General features: G+C 36.4%; 1 protein-coding gene across 1 annotated transcript in view; it reads left to right on the forward strand.

Annotated features, from left to right (window-relative positions):
* The window catches only part of LOC107749613 (testis-expressed sequence 264 protein-like), a 68,822-nt gene that overhangs the window by 44,616 nt on the left and 9,310 nt on the right, over positions 1 to 14,896 (forward strand). The gene's annotated exons all lie outside the window — the stretch shown is intronic.

A 14,896-nucleotide genomic window follows, 5' to 3' on the forward strand; every position in this document is an offset into this window, starting at 1 on the left:
TAAGATGTCACCGTTGCGCATGCCCTGGTGAGTCTCGTGAAAACCAACGTTTGTTAACAGGAGCAAAGGAAGCAAAGTTTCCTTACTTTAGCAAAGGAAAAAATATAAAAAAATATAAGTCTCCTCTTGGCTTATATCGAAATCCTCTGACATTCTTCTTTACAAATCCTCGTTTTGTACTTCTAATTCATGACCGTTGTTTTGTTTTGATCTCTCCCCTGCGCTTCCGCGTTCGTCACTTCTGAGCAGCGCATGCGCAAAGCTGACCTCACATCGATTCACTACAGGAGGACTTTGTTCACCCCCCGTGTGAGACGCTTTTTTTATGGATGGGCGCTTTTTATTTCACTTCTTTTGGACTGAAGCAATGCAACACCCGCTGACTGGCATTAAATAGCTTGAAAGATCAAAGATTAAACTTCAAAAGGCAATAATGTCATTGAATAAATATAAGCGCTGCACGTTTCAAGTCAAAACCATAACGCGGCACGGATGTCTTTATTTGAATGTATCTGAAGGGAACCGACTGTCCTCAGAAACGTGTCATTGCCATTTTAATTTCATTTTACCTATAATTCCTTATTTATACATTTTAAATTGACAATTTATAAACTTGATTTATCCCTTTTCATAAAAATGGTCTAAAGGCTGAAATGTTGTTGTATAAGATTTTTGTTTTTGTGAAAACCTGTATCTGAACTATAAATCATGTAATTGTATGGCTCAATGCTGTATGTTACCATAGACATTGTCCAACCCCACTCATACTGTGTTGTTGAAATTTTGCGAGCCCTGTATCTCTTCATGTAATATCTGAATGTTCTTTTCTAAATTCTGTAGGAAACACCTTAAAAGCCGCATGGCTTTTTCTTTGCCGAGATATTTTAAAATAGACCTTTCTGTCGTCTGCTTAAGAATTCAGCAATTTACCACCATTACTGTCTATAATCAGACTCAAAACCGCTAAGAGTGTTGAGCCAGAAATGTCTTTATATACTCTCCAGGTATTGTCTTTTGTCTTCTTCTCTCATTGTCATCATCACGCCGCCCTGTGACCCTTAGAGCTCAGACAAAAATCAATCCTGATGTCTCAAGTGTTTTAATAGACCAGCTGTAGCTGGGACACTTTGGCTGTGTCCCAATTTGTGTACTCATACTACCTACTAAAGTAAGTAAGTAAAGTGTATTTTTTATTTATAGGCCTATACTTTTTTATATATTTTATTTTTGTTAAATATTTATAAAAAAAATTCATACTGACCATTTTTTAAAAATTATTTTATTTAATTATTTTGTTATTATCATATATATATATATACATTTTTTTTTACATAAATGGAGGACGGTAAAGATAAAAAACTCAGCTGTATAACATCTAGGATATATAGAAACCATTTGACAGCCATGAATACAAGGCTTCCATCTATCTAACTGTCCATATTCATGGCTGTCAAGCGCCTGTTTGTCTGCTTGCTAACTATCCTTGTCAGATTGGTAGGATGAGAATGTATGTCCAGTATGCAGAGCTGACCCTGACACCACCGGCAGCACATTTTCTGATGACATATAGTGATGAGACCAGATGAGCTAAAAATGTCCCACTTCACTATACTGCTCATTCTGTAGGGTTTGGGACTGTTGCTGGGTTGCCATGAGTGAAAATGTGTATGTGTGTGTGTGAGTTAATGTCTCTCCTACCAATGCCAAGCATAAATGGATTTTTAATTAGCTGTTTCCACATACCATTGTGCATGTGCATTAGGGAGCAGAGAGAATAGACGTGTCCCCTGCCAAACAGATTTGTTTGTGCTGAGCTGTATTGGTTGTAAAGCTAGTGCAGAGATCTTTATATAAGGACAGACTCTCCAGGAATTAAATATTGATCCATGCACAGAACATGCGCTCATGTTTTCCATGTAAGTACATAAAGGAGTCTGAAACTCAAGGAAAATCATCTGTGGATATGTTTGTCGGTAGGTGTGGTTTTGCACTATAAAAAATTATTTTTCAAAGTTGTCAATAAAACAAAGATTATTGGAGTACCTTTTATGTGAAAATACTATTTCAGTCTTTCTACATCAAAATTTTATGTTTGATTCATTGTGTTACTTGCTGTGTCTTTGAAGTTATTTGTGAAATTTGCTAGCTATTTATGAGTGAAAATTGTTTCAAAGTAATTCCTACACCAGGATTTGTTTCCAGTGTAGAACATCATGAATATTATCATGAAGCATCTGAGTTCATCATAAAGTCAAAAGCATATGTTAATAAATAAATTCTGTTTTGCAAAAAGAAAATAAAGCCCACTTGTTACCATTTAGATTTTTCCATTATTATGGAAAATTTTTCCATTATTATGTATTATCTATGGAAAAAAGATTTTTAATGTTGTAGTATAATGTAGTGTGTAAATTAGTGCTGTCAAAACGATTTATTGTGATTAATTGCATCCAAAATAAGTTTTTGTTTACATAATATATATTTAATAAATATATGTAATATATAAAAATAAAAATTCAGCTTTGAAATCACATGAATAAATTACATTTTAAAATATATTCAAATAGAAAACAGTTATTTTAAATAGTAAAAATATTTCAAAATGTTACTGTTTTTGCTGTGCTTTGGTTCAAATAAATGCAGGCTTGTGAGTAGAAGAGACTTTTTTTAAAACATAAAAAATTTTACTGTTCAAAAAAACTTTTGACTGGTAGTGTGTATACATGTTATTATCATACTGATTATTAAGTGTCCATTAGCAATTTTAATAAATGTGTTTTTGCTTTTTGACTCAATAAATAAAGTCTCATTACACTACAACATTAATAAAATAATTTGCAATATGTATATTAAAAAATACATATTATTGTTAACCAATAACTTAAGTAGTGTGAATACTAATACATATATTGATCCCAACACCATGATTTACATTACTGTTTTAAATGATTAGTAAAGCAAATTTAAAGGGTGTTTAATTATCATTAAAACTGTTTGAAAGAATTGAGTATTGCCAAAAATATAATTAGCTTTTTCTGCCTTTTGATTTTGGGCTTAAATATGACTGGGACTTTTCTTTGAACAGCAGAATAATTCATTTAGATTCGCAAAGACATCTCAGAGTAATGAACTATGACTGTTAGATCAGTGTTGATTGGCTACGTTCTCCCCCAGCTCAGCCAATCGATTTAGGACTTCTGTGTCGACTCGGGCACCGCAGTTGACTAAGTCCCCACAATTACTGTTCATCAGAAAACACGGCGTATCGATCGGCAGGGTACACGCAGTGCACACCCACCCACACATACCCAGACACGCTTCACAGAGATGCGCAGCCGCACAGGCACACGCCGTCCCGAGCGGGTTCATTTGTTCTGAATGGAAAAAAAGAGAAAACTTCCAGAACTTTGTCGCCGGTTTGGACATGCCCGCGTGGATGAAGGGGGGGAGAATAAAGGTGTTATCATATAAGATAAAAATACAGTCCTCTTCAAGCGTGCGACCACAAGGGATGGTCGGAATTGAACAGCACCGGGAGGTGTGAAATGGAGTTTGCTTCTGTTCTCACAGATCCATGTGTCCGCGAGTGTGTGACTGCGTATGAAAGTAAATAGGCTGGGGAGGAAGGGCTCCGGGGACTGTCGCCAATTGTCACTGTGATTTGTGGATGTATTAATTCCAGCGTCTGTATGTTGCCCAGGGATCCTTGTAAGAAATCGCTGGTCTAAGAATAGGCAGGGATATCTGTTGTTAGCTGGAGAGCTTGTGAGCAAGGATGTTCAGACCTTGCGTTTGAAGCTCCTGGGCAAAGGAAGCGGGGCATGCTGTTGAGATGGTCTCGAAGCTACTTCCTGTCACTCTTTATATGAGACTTAAATGGCCCCTCGCTCTCTCTCTTCCCTGAACTATCTGTCTCCTCCTCTCTCTGACCTCTGCCTCATTATTCAGTGGACTGTCGGCCTCATTTGTTGTCTCACAAGTAGATGCGAGTGCTGTCAGCTGCTGTCCTCTTGTCTTATTATGCCCGCAGGTGACTGATAGGCCTCCTTGTTCTCACTCACTTTTGATGGGCATGTCTATTCGCTCTCTGTTCATGATGCTCATCTCCTCCTTCTGCTCCCGCTGAGTTTAGCTGCATTTCCTTATGAATGGATGATTTGAAGGACATGATTACAGATTTTGATTGCTTTTTTTATACAGATAAGTTTGCTGAAATGAGCTGTTTTACAAAAGAAAAATATTCTTTGGCTCATTATGTAAGGAAATCAAAAGGAATGATTCTGTTAATGATTGTCTTATTCATTATTTTTGTGTTGTTTTGAATAAAAATAAATATCTTTAAAAAGGAGCATAAACCACACTAAATTTTGTTATATTTTGACTTAAGCTATATTTATTATTTAGTTTTAAAGGTCCCATGACATGCTGCTTTTTGGATGCTTTTATATAGGCCTAAGTGGTCCCTAGTACTGTATCTGAAGTCTCTTTCCCGAAATTCAGCCTTGGTGCAGAATTTCAGCCACTACGAGCCAGTCCCGCAATGAGCTTTCCTTAGGACGTGCCATTTCTGTGTCTGTAGCTTTAAATGCTAATGAGGAGGAGAGAGGCGGGGCAACTGCCATGCTTCGCTCGTTTGCAAGCCATGATGTCTCTCGAGGAAAAAAAAATATTGCGCTCGCCTCGCACGGTAGTAGCTCATTTTCTCATGGGCGGGCCAAATTCTCTGGGCGGGCAAAGCAGAGAAAGGGGAGGTAACCTTTCCCCGTATGACGACATAAAGGGAAGATTCCAGATTGGGCCATCTGAGCTTTCATTTTCTCAAAGGCAAAGCAGGATACCCAGGGCTCGGTTTACACCTATCGCCATTTCTAGCCACTGGGGGACCATAGGCAGGCTAGGGGAACTCATATTAATGTTAAAAAACCTCATAAAGTGAAATTTTCATGCCATGGGACCTTTAAGTTTGTTTAGATGCGTTTAGATTTTTACTGGAAAATGGGACAAAAATACTGATTAAGACATCAGATGTTGATCTGTCTGTCTGTCTGTCTGTCTGTCTTATCTATCTATCTATCTATCTATCTTATCTATCTATCTTACCTTTCATGTGGCATACTTCCTTTCTGTGAACTATTTTTCTGCTCTGTGAATTATTTTTGTCACAAACTAGAGTTAAAAGAGCAGGTGGGTTGGTGTTGTTTTGAGGGCATCCACTTTGCCCTGAACAGACTTTAGTGCAGTGATACTTTATTTATCTGCTTAACCTGGCTGCCATAACATCCACAAAGTGAACATAAATGGAACAAATATAGGAATACTAACATACCTTATAGTTTTGATTCTAAAGTTTACTTGAAACCCTTGTTGGAGAGAGCACCATGCTATCAAAACTGGTATTGAGATTTGTGAAATTTTAGTGTCAGCTACTGAGATTGTGTTTCATTGAAGTTTCAGTTGGGACAACACTAACAGTAGCTGCGCATCAAATATGCCTTCTAAAATTTGGGTTTGTTGTCTTACATGGACTCTGTCTGATAGGAGCAGCTCTCGGTTCTGTGGCTGGACTGTGATTGCGCTGAGAGAGGTGTGTATTATGTAACAGTGGGAGCCCGGGGAGATGAGGGAGATTGGGGATGTGCTTACCTGTGAGTGCTCACATTCTGTTTGTGGGAGGAGACAAATTCATGGAGCAGCTGCCTGAAGTCACGACATTTCCCTGGAGTATTCCCCTTCTGTCACTCTCTTCCTCAGATTCTCTCTCGCAGACTTCCTCTAACGCTGTGCAGTACATTGTACAGTGTGTTTATAGCTCATTTAAGACTCCTAAAAAATTAAATATATAATATTTTTGATGAAACGTGTAAAAACGTGACTGAAATAGTATTTTCTTGTAGAACTCACTCCAATAATCTTTGTTTTATTGAGCTATTGGTACAAATATTGGTGAAATTTAATTAGTTAGATGATTTCTTACCGTGAAGAATAGGCAAATAGTCTGGTGACGTAGGTCTGCGAGCGTTTCTCAATACCAAGTAAATAAACACATTTCGGAGACAGGACGACGCAAGTCTGGTAATTCTGCAAACAGCAGTGTACTTGATAACGTCAGTCAACTCACCTTGGCTACTGCAATTTTCCTCATTGTATTTACAATACGAAATATGACATCAAACACCACTGCCTCTTTTCGTTTTCATTTAAACATATTAATAGCCGCAGAAATGTAGTTCAGGGAATGTACATACTTTACAATTAAATATTATATTATATCAAACAGTATTGCCTCTTTTCATTTTCATTTTAACATATTAATAGATTAATATAATAAAGACCAAAGATTACCTGTTAGATTTGCCCAAAACGAATTATATGTTTAACCACTACAGATCACAGCCAGTGGCAAATGTCAGAAGGACTAGCCGAGGTGAGGCTGCTCTCGTCGGGATACGTGAGCACTGAGCGCCCGCTGATCGCGTGGAGCTCACGTCTCCGAAATCGGCAAAGCACATTTTCAAATAGGCGCTGTCTGCATAAATAAACCGCAGATTTGTGTTTTAAACAACTACATTCTTGCCTGAAATTCTTTTAAAACTACATTTCATGACATAATATCAGTAATATTTTTGAAAATTATGCGAATATGGTGGTTGAAATACAATGCTGCGTGAACTCAACTAATCAGAATGTTCAGCGCTGCTGGAAACGGGGCTTTTGATTGATTTTTAACCTGCTAATTCACTCTTAAGAAAACGTTAAAAAATATTTAAAAAATTTAGATATAGTGCACGATATTGGCACGTGCTATGAGTGACGCAGACAGCACACACAAACATGAGTGCTGTGCCTGCCTATGATGAGGAGATTGTGAGTAAAGAATTGATATTAGTCGAATTTAAAATAAACATTTGCATTTGAATGCAACGAGATATATAGAAAAACCGAAACCAAGCCATTCACACAGAACGCAAATTCAGCTAATTTTTTAGACGGACAAATATGACTGCTGCACTCGCGTCTCACAGATGAGATATTTGTTTAATTTTTATTTTATGTTTGACTGTTAAAACAAAACAAAAAAGAAAATAGTCGTTTGTCTCAATAAATTGAGTTAATTTAAAAATACAGTGGTTAAATGTAAACATTTTTTTCTATTGCTCTTTGTTTTAAAAAAGGTTATAAAAATGTCAATAATAATCGATACCGAACGATATGAAACATTATATCGGTTATACATTTTTTAGCTATATCGCCCAGCCCTATGAGCAAGTTTTGCATACAAGGACTTTGACTTGAAAACCAAAAGATCCATAGGTTTATCCAGCCTTTATCGATGGTTTTGTGGCTTGTTGTGTAAGACTCTTACGTTACTGTGCGGTGCGGTGGAGTCCTGCTGAGTTTCATCTGTCACCACTGGTGCAAATGTTGGTTCGTCTGGCATTCCACGTGACTAGACTGTCATGCCCCACAATCACAACACTCTCTGACAGCAAACAGGAAGGGATTCAACACTGATGTCTTAATACAGGCCACTAGTTTGAAGGTCTAGCTTATAGAACATGGCTGAAGCAGGGAAGTCTTCCAAAGCTCTTGATCAGCATTTAAACCATAATATGAATAGACAGTAGGTTTTATAGTTTGAGGAGAATAGAGTTCCAGTCATTAATGTAAAAGTTCGTCCGCATCCGGCTGTCCAGAATTCAACATATTTCTTTTTTGGATCTAACAAATACACTAACATTCAAAAGTTTGGAGTCTGTAAGATTATTATTATTTATTTTTATTTTTTTGAAGAAGTCTCTTATGCTCACCAAAGCCGCATTTATTTGATCAGAAAAACAGTTAAATAAAACTATTTTAATATATTTTAAACAGTTGTGCTGCTTTTTTGTGGAAATTGGATAGCTTTTTTGTGATTATTTTATTCTTGCTGAATAAAAACAATTTCTTGCAAATAAATAAATAAATAAAACATACTAAGCCAAACTTTTGAACTGTAGTGTATATATATATATATATATATATATATATACTCTGTGTAAATAATTAATAATACTTTATATAATGATCCTCTTATGAGGGACTCTCTCTGTATATTTTAATGTATAAAGACCGATTTATACTGTGTAAGAAAAAAAAAAAACATTATTAGCAAAATTAAATAATTGGCTTGCATATTACTACTGTACTAAAGCCAAAGCAAATAATTAGCACTTATAAACACTAATTCTACCACTTTGATATATAAACCTGAAGACAAACATGATCTATTTGATTATTTATTTGTATAGCGCATTTCATAATAATAACGATTTTACTGTTTTACAGCTCTATAAATGTATAATAACAATTTTTTGTCAATTCCAGCAGACCCCTCTTGTTTGAAACCCCTGTGCAGAATGACTTGTGGGAGTAAAAATGAAACCAGCTATTATATTCACAAGGGCATTGGCTTACAGCTCCATCTTGTACACCTCACTTGTTACCTTGGTTTTTGTTGTTTAATGACAGTTGTTTAGTGGGAGGAAAAAATGGGTTTCCTTTTAGACTTTCTGTGCCTTTGCTTTTATTTTTATATTTTATGCTAATGCTTCTTCTTTCATTCATACTTCTTTTTCCAGGTTGTATACGTGTTTTAGTCCATTATTATTTATGTTTACTTGTCATGCAGAGACACATCTGTCCCAGACACCCACACCTCTCAAGTGAAAAGTAATGTTTAACCGCAAACACAGAGAGGTTTATTCCAATTGATTTCAAAACTATTCTTAGTGCTGTTGTGACAGTGACGACAGCTTGATCTATGAAGCAGTAATTGGCCTGGACTGAGCGAAATCATAGCGGGAATACAGGGATCTATCAGGAGACATTGACTTTCTCTGCACAAATCTCACCTGTCGATGAGGAATAAATAGCCTTTTATCTGTATGGCTGTACAGTGAAGTCTTGGACAGGTATCAAATCATCATGACCTCTCTGATGCAAGCTTGTTTCAGCATGTATAGACATTTCTAAATGATATACCATTACACTTAATGAATAGAGTTGGGCCAATGCTTAGTGGGTAACTATTGACACATTGGAGATGTAGTGCTCATGTGGATTTTGCAGAGTCTGGCCTGAAATATTTCTTGACTCCATTTCTACTTTCTTGTTTGTTACACTAAATATGAAAAATATGAAAATAAAATATAGAGATCTGTACTGCCTGTCCCCAAGATGTAAGGCTGGTCTGATTTGGTTGATTTATAGTATGGATACTTGATACATTGGTAACAGATTGTTTACAGATTGTTTATTGGTTATTGTTTATTATTTCTGAAATTAATTCAGAAATGATTTTAATTATTTCTCAAATTAAATGAATCTTTAAAGGAATAGTTCACCCAAAACTGAAAATGTTGTCATTATTTACTCACTGTCATGTCGTTCCAAATCTGTATAAGTTTCTTTCTTATGTTGAACACAAAAGAAGATATTTTAAAGAATTTTGAAGAACCAAACCATTGACATCCATAGTAGGGAAAGAAATACTATGAAAGTCAATGGAGACCATCGACTGTTTGATTACCAGCAATCTACAAAATATCTTCTTTTATGTTCAACATAAGAAAGAAACTTATACAAGTTTAGAATGACATGAGGGTGAGAAAATGATGACAACATTTTCATTTTCTGGGTGAACTATCCCTTTAATAACAATGTTTGTTGTGACATTTAATGTGACTTTAACAAATCTCAGAATAAATATTATTTTTTTATACTAGACATAATGTTGTGATGCCTAAATTTACTTTAAACAATGAATTTTAGTTATTTTTTATGCATTTATTATTTATGTATTTTTTTATTAATTGACATAAAGTAGTATAGAATCTTAATATCTGACATTTATTAATTATTGGCCATAACATGATCAAATTTTAAGTCCCCACATTGCTTTCTGGCTGCTCTATACTGTACTGTCCAAAAACAACATGAAAAATGCCAAAAATAATGCTAATTTAAAATGAAGAGTTCAGATGCAAAAGCCTCTAAGGGTGCTTTCACACTAGCACTTTTGGTGCGCACCCGGTTTCGGTTGACGTCAGAGTTCGGTACGTTTGGATGATGTGAACGCTGTCTTCCGAACTCGGGTGCGCACCCACGAACTGTACCCGAGTCTGCTTAAAAAGGGTGGTCTGGGGTACGGTTCAAGTGAACTCCGGTACGGTTCGCTGCTGATGTGAACGCAATCATACCAAATCATGGAAGTGAACCGCTATTAATGACGTATTATTTGATAAAAATGTGTGTTTGTGTGTGTTTCACTCACTTTCTGCTGTCAAAGTCTAAGTCGAGTCTCAAGTCTTCTTTAATTATGTCGAGTCGAGTCGCAAGTCATCAAATTTGGGACTCGAGTCCGAGTCAAGTCTCGAGTCATGTGACTCGAGTCCACACCCCTGAATAACTGAACCCACACATGAGAGCCTGAGAAAAATGCTCATTTTGGAAGAAAATTTCAGATGGCACTTAGAGGCTTTTGCATCTGAACTCTTCAAATATTGTCCCTAACATGAAGATAATTATTAATTAATCTGTTTCAGCCAGATCTTTAATAGCAGCGCATCATTATTTTATAGGGATGGGAGCCCAACTGGCTGACTAGTTAAACCATTTAGACACCAGCTTGGCCTGGTTTGGGAGACCAGCTAAACCATCTTAAAAGACCTGCAAAGGCTGGTTTAAGCAGGTTGCAGCCAGACTGGCTTAATTCTAACTTAAAGTAGATGCTGTTGTAACTGAACTTGGCTGTTGACAGTGTAACAACAGTGCTGTTGTTCTGTAGAATTCGCTTTTGAGAGAAAAGCCCCATCAGTCGAGCTCTTATGATTGCTTGCTCATATAAACAGGACACTTTTCATCCTGCTGAGGAGGTGATGTTTCCCTTTCATTATCTCCTGATTGCACCCCATCTAGCTCAGGGTAAGTGGAGTCATGCAGACTCATTGTGTTGGGTAACACTCGCCCCGCAGCCACCACCGAGGGTGTGGTTTCACACACAAAGCAGCTAGGAAAATAGAGCATCGTCTCCGCGTAATTAAAACCGCTCATGCCGGAAGCATACTTTCAATTATAACGGGCCTGGTTAATATAGTGGCTAGTTATTTATTTATTTTTATGATGGACAGAAATGAAGATATTCAACAGAATAAAGGAGCTCTGAGAGATGGATGATGCTGGAACCGCCAGGTGTTATTTATATGGATGTCGGTTTCTCAGCTGTTTTTCAGCTGTGCGTTCAAAATGATACAGGTTCTTTATGATAGCAGCATATGTTATGTCTGTGCAATATGTAAACATTTCAGGGTTATCCATGTGAGTTTATTTTATATTATACTCTATGATACTGACTAAAGAATTGTAGTGTAATTATAGTGGCATTTGCTAATCATCACAACACATATTTAGGGGCCAGAATATCATATAAACTTGCCGTTTAATATTTTTGTGAAACTTTTTTTTTTGTTAATGAATAGAAAATTGAAAAGAACAACATCTGTTTGAAATAGAAATCTTTTGCACCATTATAAATGTATTAATATATCAACAATTACGGTCACTGAATACATTCTTGCTTAATTTAAAAAATATGTAAAAATGTAAAATTAAATTAAATTTGAAAAAATCGTACTTACCCCCAAACATTTGAATATGTTCATTATGAAGAGTTTTTGCTGGGCATTATCAATAAAAAACAAATATCCACCAATCTGTATAAATGTATGCTCTCCTTTTAAAGATTGAAATTAGCTGCAAAATTTAATTATAACCTTTAATAATGGTTTTTACCAAAGTTTAAAAGCTCTATAAAGTTATACTGATTATTTAAGGGCAAAGTTTTGAAGTGAAACGTAACAGACCTCACTAGTTTCATTCCCCATTTTTTTATTTGTTTTTCTGTATTTGACGGTACAATTTACAAGCCGTGATCATATGAGCTGATATATCAGTCGCAAAGGATATTGAGGTCTTTGGTTAATTACCTGTTAAAGTGCAATATTACTTGTTTTCCCCATGACACCTACAGTAGCGCTAACAAAAGCAGTCAAAGTTATCACAAAGACGTCCTGCTCAGAGCGCCGCTGCCTCTTTCATACCTAGTGTGCATGTTGGCAATATACGCTTTGCTTTATTAATCATTATTACATCTCATAGGGGGTAATTAGATTCATTATTAGATTATACGACATGCTTGAAAATAGGGATGCACCGATACCACTTTTTCCAGTACTCGCCCGATACCGATACCAGTATCGGTATCGGTGCATCCCTACTTGAAAAGTGTGAAAGGTGTTTAAAATTCCTGTGTTTTTATATTGGATTGCTAAGTGCTTTTTCCCTGACTGAAAGTGTTGCTCAGAGCCGTGATGGAGATCACAAGCTGTTACACTAATGAGGTGCCTGGAAGCTAGTTATTACTGCAGTGCTAGTTGACGCAGTTGATGAACAGCAATCAGATGGCGCTACTGTAAGAGACTGAAAGCTTTGAAAGGACCATAATGACTTCAGAAATGTCTATAACCTAAATATATAGTACAATTATGTTCAGTCTTGACGGTAAAGAACTAAAGCGTTTACAGACAGATTTGTGCAGTTTGCTTATTCTTATTTCTCACTTTGGTGCCGTCATTGTTTTGACATTGTTTTCATGGGGGCGACAGTGTGGAGTGGATTGTCTTTGTTTTTCCTCTCGCACTCATTATCACTACTGGTTCAAGGAGATGTGCTCTCATTTGCATGTGTGCCCTAAGAGCTGGAGTCTTTATGTGTATCAGGTTATTCATACTGCTTAGAGCAGGACTCTTTTACTGAGGATTAGAATACAACCAATCAATTAGCAATGAGAAAGAGAATTGTGAAACTGCTAAACATCTTCAGCTCCTCTTTACTCTTCAGGCCTTTCACCGTCTTCTTGGGATGGAGTCTGGGTGTATTCACACCTGTCTTGTTTGGCTCGATTGAATCGAACTCAAGTTCGTTTCCCCTCTTGGTGCTGACCTTTTTGGCAGGTGTGAATACAGCAATCGCACTCGGGTGTGGACCAAACAACCGTACCAAGACCCAGCTGAAGAGGTGGTCTCATTCCGCTTCCAAAGGAACTCTGGTACGGTTAGTTTAAGGTGTGAATATGACCCGACCTCGATCGACCCAATTGCGGAAATCACGCTCAGAAACAGACAGCTCGCACATATATTCCTGTTATTTGCGTTTCAGTGGCTTAAATCACTTGTTTTTAAACCACAATGCTTAAAAACACAATCGCGATGAAGTTGATGATCCTGACTCGCCATCTCATCATTGGACGCGCCTTTAGAAAGAAATGCATCTTTACGGATTACATAAGAGTTTTTGTTTTGGATTTGAATGATTTCGTTTTGTAGTCATTTAAAGATTTCTATTGATATATTCATCATGTCTGTTAGGAAAATATTCGCTGAGTTTCATTTTTGTGAAGCGCTCCTGTTCCAGACTGAGACGGCAAGCGCATCCTATTTGTTTTCTTTATTTTACAAAAGCACAACGTTTTCTTGATATTGTGAGTGCACACAAATAAAAATAGACCCTTTACAGTTCCGAACGATGTATTATTCTTACCTTTATGAGCAAAAATGACGGCGTATTTAATTTGTTTCCACTGATGTCCTGAAGTGCGCTTCAGCTTCCACTCTCCGCACAAACGATTGTATATGCACCTAATAGCGCACATTTATATAGGGTTAATGTTTAAACTAACATTGTGATATGCTTTAAGTACTTTATATCTATAGATTTTATTTTCGGCAAGTCGTAATTACAACATCGTATGACATTATCTCATATGATGCTCATAAGTTGCCTCATATTGCATTAGTATCTGATTACACCAAATCAGTAAAAGAATAAAAATTGCACTACGAAAGATCTCCATCATTAGCCTGTTTTTGCACTTCCTGTTTTTCACTGCTTGAGAATTTCTGTCCAATAAATGGATGACCCTAGCACACGTGTTGTTTTGTTTATAATTTCTGGTTCACTTGCAAAAAAGGGCAGTGTGAAAGCAAACCGCACCAAAAAAAAAAAAAATCAACGTTGTATTTGGTCCGGACCAAAGCAAGTGAACTAGCGGACTTTCCTGGTGTGAATACACCCTTATACTTGGCCTCAAAATCAAATAAAGAAATTGTTTGGCAAAAAGCCTACTTTGAAGATATTTTTTTAATTGTGACATTATATCTAAGATTTTATAATGAAATTATTTTAGAAATAAATCAGTTTTTGTCCTAACCAGCCACAGTATCAAGCAGGTACTATATTTGAAATTGATAAATGATAAATGAAATGATTATTCAGTCTAATGTTTTCCAGATCTTTAACATTTTTCCACTTAAAAGGTTTGTCTCTCTATGTGACTGTTTTATAATGAATGTTTAAAATCTTATGATCACCAGGTTATTCTGTTAATGAATGGCATGTGTCTGTTAGGTTCACCTGTGCACATTTGTACATACATGTGTTTGTTTCCGCCTGTACCTTGTTTTATTATGGCACTTGTCATTTCTATGGGCCTTAAACAGTGTTACTGTATCAAAACAAAGCTCTCAGCATGAAGAGGCAGTACAATTATGGAAGCACAGTTCTATCCTGAGGGCTCGGTAGAACATAACATCCTCCATATATATATATATATATATATATATCAAATCATTCACAGTGCAAAAGAATATTGCAGCCCTGTCTGATGTTTCTAGCATCTGCATTTTTATTACCATACATTGCAAAGTATTTTCTGCACATGTATTCTGGCTCTGTATGGGGAAACCTTATTGATGTTTTATGTCATGTCATATCAAATATTCATATATTCTTACTTCATGCA

Source organism: Sinocyclocheilus rhinocerous, unplaced genomic scaffold (genome assembly GCF_001515625.1).
Source record: "Sinocyclocheilus rhinocerous isolate Xijiao unplaced genomic scaffold, SAMN03320098_v1.1 scaffold3680, whole genome shotgun sequence".
Taxonomy (NCBI): domain Eukaryota; kingdom Metazoa; phylum Chordata; class Actinopteri; order Cypriniformes; family Cyprinidae; genus Sinocyclocheilus; species Sinocyclocheilus rhinocerous.